We start from the raw sequence: 4,987 nt of genomic DNA, 5'->3' as shown, positions 1-4,987 counted from the left end.
TCTGGGCCTGGGCCACCTCACAGCTCAGGGTGGCGCTGGCCCCCGCCTTGGCCTGCACCTCCCTGCGTGCTGGCTGCTCCTTGGCAAACACCACAGAGGGCTCTGGGGACAGAGAGGGATGCACATGATCAAAGACAGCATGTACGTTAGGAATCTAACACTGGGGGAAGAAAGACCAAAGAGGGAGGCAGGGGACCTAGAAACATCTCTGCATCAGCTGTGTGGTCCAGAAACCCCAACAGGCTTCTTGACAATGAGTAACACAATCTATGGACCCATGTGATCAACACTGTGCGTGGGAGAACATACATTCTCTCACTGCTCTGCATGGAGTGTTCAAGCTCCACGTTGGCTGACCTAGTGAGGACCCTACATTCTACCGCTCCTCCATGAGGTCTGTCCCAGGTGGGGGCCACACATCATACCATTGCTCCATGTGGCTGTTCCAGGTGGGACCACACTTTTTTTTTAAATTTTATTTTATTATGTTATGTTAGTCATCATATAGGACCACACATTCTATCGCTGCTCCATGTGGGCTGTTCCAGGTGGGACCATACAGTCTATCACTGCTCAAGGTGGGCTGTCCGTGGTAGGGACCATACATTCTATCCTTACTCCATGTGGGCTCTCTCAGCTGGGACAATATATTCTACCACTGATCCAGGTGGGCTGTTCAGGTGGGGACCAGACTTTATATCACTGCTCTACCTGGGCTGTTCCAGGTGGGACAATTCATTCTATGACTGCTACACTTGGGCTGTTCTAGGTGGGGACCACATATCTAATCACTGCACCACAGAGGCTGTTCCAGGTGGGACCATCCATTCTAACCTCACTCCACCTGTGCTGTTCCAGGTGGGATAATATATTCTACCACTGCTCCACCTGGGCTGTTTTGCTGGGGACGAGACATTCTACCAATGCTCTTCAAGTGCTGTTCCAGGTCAGGATCAGACATTATATCACTGCTTCTCATGGGCTGACCCAGGTGGGGACCAGACATTCTATCTCTGCTCCTCATGGGCTGTTCCAGGTGGGACCATACAGTCTATCCCTACTCCACGTGGGCTGTCCTAATTGGAACAATATATTCTACCACTGCTCCAGGTGGGCTGTTCAGGTGGGGACCAGACATTCTATCTCTGCTCCACATGGGCTGTTCCAGGTCGGACCATACAGTCTATCACTGCTCCATGTGGGATGTTCCAGTGGGGAATCTGTGAAAGACTTCTGTACTTATGATCTGTGTGGTCATGATGCGTACATACCTCAACATTTCTAAATGATTCAGAGTTTACCATATGATAGCTTAGGGAATGTTGTCCCTCAGTGCAGGAGGGTTTCTACCCCAAAATATTTAAGAGTAGAGCCACTGGTCTTGAATAGTATTCTGTGACAAGATTATTTATTAGTTTCCTCTCCCTTATAAGGTTATAGGACTATTTAAATTTTCTGTTTGTCCCCCTATGAGTTGTGATGTAGTTTTCTTGATCAATTTGTCATAACTCTCCAAATTGACTTACATAATAGTATGTCATATTCTCAGATAATCACATCTATATACACTCAAAAACCATTAATTCCCGATGTAATACCAGCATGTTATGGGCTGGCAACTAGGAATCGAACGTGTAACCCGTCTGAATTGCACAAAAGGAATATAAAGCTGGTTCTCAGGTTCTTTAGTGATTAGCTAGGGCAGAACAGATGCACGCTAATCAGCAGAAAATGCCGGAAATAAAATCTGACTTAGTTGTCAGTGGCTGCGTCTTTACAACTCCTTTAATGGAGTTAATGTTGCTATGCAATATGCTACTGAGTACATCCCATCTGTGAATGTGTAAGTCTAACTGCAAGCCGAATTCAGAGGCAAGACACTAACTTATGACAAAGTGGAAATAAGATATGCTTTGAAACGAGGATTCCAACATCACAGGTGTGTGTCAGGGGCACATACACACCAGTCCTCTGCTCTCTGTGTTATCTGCACAGGGTGCTGCAACAAAATACGGATCTAGACTTGTCCACATATGGGTGCAGAGAGAGCTTTTATAACCCTGTGAAAATGTCGAAGAGTGTCCCAAACACCTAAAACTGTGAGAACTCAAAGCACAGTCCTAAGAAAACTCCAAGTGTGATCGTGTGGCCCAGATGTCCCCTCTCCCTGGTTCAGTGAAGACAAACATATCTTGCTAGCAGGAACTCTCAGGTGCACTTGGGGAAGAGACAGGTGACCTTCCCCAACAACCCCAGGGGAGAGACGTCTGGTCTACCTAAGCCCACGTATCAGGGAGATCCTGACTCCCAGATACCCAGATCCATCAGTGGGTTTTGAGCAGGTGCTGGGAAAATGTGACCAGCACTGCTACGTGGAAACATACCTCGAGGTGTATAAGAAGAGTCTCTCCCTCCTGTACACTCCCTCTAGCCATGCTCCCTTGGTCCCACCTTGGATGTGGAAAGGGGAGGTGGCTGGGTGGGTGGGTGATGTCAAGGGACAAAGTCTAATTGAAAGAGTAACACAGTCTGGCTTGGGTATAAACCTGTTCCACCTAACTGTTACCTCCAAAGCGCTGACCTGTGACATCCAGGTGGAAGGACACCTTCTGGCCCCCGGCCTCACAGCTGTACTCCCCAGCGTCCGCCTTGCCCACCTGCTGCACCACCAGCCGCCTGCTGCAGCCCTCGGCCTCCATGCATATTTTGGAGCTTGCACTCAGCTTCTTCCCATCCTTGTACCATGTCACCTCCGTCTTGTCCTGGGCCACCTCACAGCTCAGGGTGGCGCTGGCCCCCACCTTGGCCTGCAGCTCACTGCGTGCTGGCTGCTCCTTGGCAAACACAGCTGCAGGCTCTGGGGACAGGGAAGGATGCATGGGGTCAAAGATACCATGTAGGTCAAAAATACAGCCCTGGGATTGACAGATGAATGGATAAAGATGTGGTATATATATACAATGGATTATTACTCAGCCATCAAAAAAATGAAATCTTGCATTTGCAACAACGTGGATGGAACTACAGGGTATTATGATAAGTGAAATAACTCAATCAGAGAAATACAATTATCATATGATTTCACTCATATGTGGAATTTAAGAAACAAAAACCAAGGAGCATACAGGAAGGGAGGGAAAAATAAAGCAAGACAATATCAGAGAAGGAGACAAACCATAAGCGACTCTTAACTTTAGGGAAACAAACTGCTAGTTGCTGGAGGGGAGGTGGGTGGGGAGATGGGATAACTGGGTGATGGGCATTAAGGAGGGCACATGCTGTAATGAGTACTGGGTGTTATATACAACTGACGAGTCACTGAACTCTACCTCTGAAACTAATAATACGTTATATGTTAATTAGTTGAATTTAAGCCCTGGGAAAATAGGCCTAAACAGGGAGGAGGGGGGACTGGAACTCTTTCCAGGCTCTATACCAGCTGTGTGGTCTGAAGAAGTCCTACCACTTTCTCAGCAACAACGAACACAATTTATCTACACACTCTATCACTGCTCCACGTGGGCTGTTCCAGGTGGGGAGTCTGAGAAACTTCCCATGTATATGGACTCTGTGGGGTCATGATACATGTATTTCTCTACTTTTCTAGAGGACATCAGATCTTTTCTGTATGGTTTGAAGGTAATTTTTCTACCTCTAGTCTACAAAGCTCCTGAGACTCCAAGCTGTTTCCTATCTTAGTATTGTCAACTGGTGGCTATCTGGTGGGAGTCATTGTTCTTCCCCCGATTGTCACTGTCTGCTGATTCATGAGGCTGGGCACCTTCCCCAATATTACTAGGCTGGCCATAACTATTTGCTCTTCGGTGGTGACACTCTTCGTGTGTTTGCTCATACACCAATAGTACTGTTTTTTCTCTATTCATTTTAAGACACTCTTTATATATTTAAATGTTAAAAAATGACAACTATGTGTTTTAAAGTTCCTTTCCCAACTCTGTGACTTGCCTTTCACTCTCTCATGGCCTCTTCTGATGAATGAAATTTTGGCTTTAATGTAGTCACATAGGTCTATCTTGTCCCCTTGCATTTAGGGTATTTGTGTTCTGTTGAAGAAATCTTTCTTTACTAACTCTTTAAAAAATTGTGCTGTCATTGGAGGGTTTTACGATTTTAGCTTTTATACTGAGGTCTCCAACCCACCAGGAGTTGATTTTTTTATGTTGTGTGAATTCCCAGTACAATTTATTTTTTTCCATATGGTTAAGTGACACAAGCACTATTTATGAAAACAACAACCCTTCTCTACTTCTTGCATAGACACTGCAGTAAAAACAAAACAAAACAAAAAACACCTGGGGGTTGGCAGGAGTCCATTTATGTAAGAATCTGTTTCTGTTTTATTTTGTTCCCTTGATCTGGTAACTATCCCTGCATTGAGGTGCACAGAGAGCATATATCCATGTGCAAAAGTGTCCTAAAACAACTAAAACATCATAATTCAAAGTTTAGTTGAAATATTTCCAAGTATGATTATATGGTCAAAACTTCCCCTATCCTGATTTAAAGAAATCAGGTTCTTCACTAGCAAGAACCCGATACACTCCTGAACAGGGCATCTGGGGCAATCAAAAAAGCACAGTCAGATAACCAAGGTGTGGGATGCTTAGTCTACTTCAGCACCCGAGCGTGACGCACAGCCATAGTCCTGTGCACCAAGGAACTCTGGGAGTGCTCTGTGCAGGTGTTCAGATGCATAAGTAAGCATTATGACATGAAAGCACCACTCAGGGCCCCAAAAATGGCCCCTCTCGCTCTACACACCCTTCTCATTAAACGTCCACTGGTCTAGCCCTGCCTATGAAATTAGAAGGCCAGGATGGCAGAGGTGAAAGGGTGAAGACTAATGGAAGGAGAATCAGAGCCTGTGGGGTCTGTAATGCAATTGCTTCATTACCTCCAAACAAGACTAAGTTAGTACCAGAAGGAACTGACCTGCCACGTCCAGGTGGAAGGACACCTTCTGGCC

At 45.9% G+C, this 4,987-nt stretch overlaps 1 long non-coding RNA gene across 1 annotated transcript; it reads right to left on the bottom strand.

Moving 5' to 3' along the window:
* On the bottom strand, nucleotides 1-4,987 carry LOC102726997 (uncharacterized). The gene is made up of 3 exons (XR_014141770.1): nucleotides 4,954-4,987; nucleotides 2,582-2,857; nucleotides 1-102 (listed from the first exon to the last, which is right to left on the bottom strand). It is a non-coding gene; the product is annotated as an uncharacterized LOC102726997 (long non-coding RNA).

Source organism: Leptonychotes weddellii, unplaced genomic scaffold (assembly GCF_054177405.1).
Source record: "Leptonychotes weddellii isolate Sample4059 unplaced genomic scaffold, ASM5417740v2 HiC_scaffold_14965, whole genome shotgun sequence".
In the NCBI taxonomy this organism is placed as follows: domain Eukaryota; kingdom Metazoa; phylum Chordata; class Mammalia; order Carnivora; family Phocidae; genus Leptonychotes; species Leptonychotes weddellii.
The sequence above is the reverse complement of the archived record's forward strand: the minus strand, read 5'-3'. Positions and strand labels throughout refer to the sequence as shown.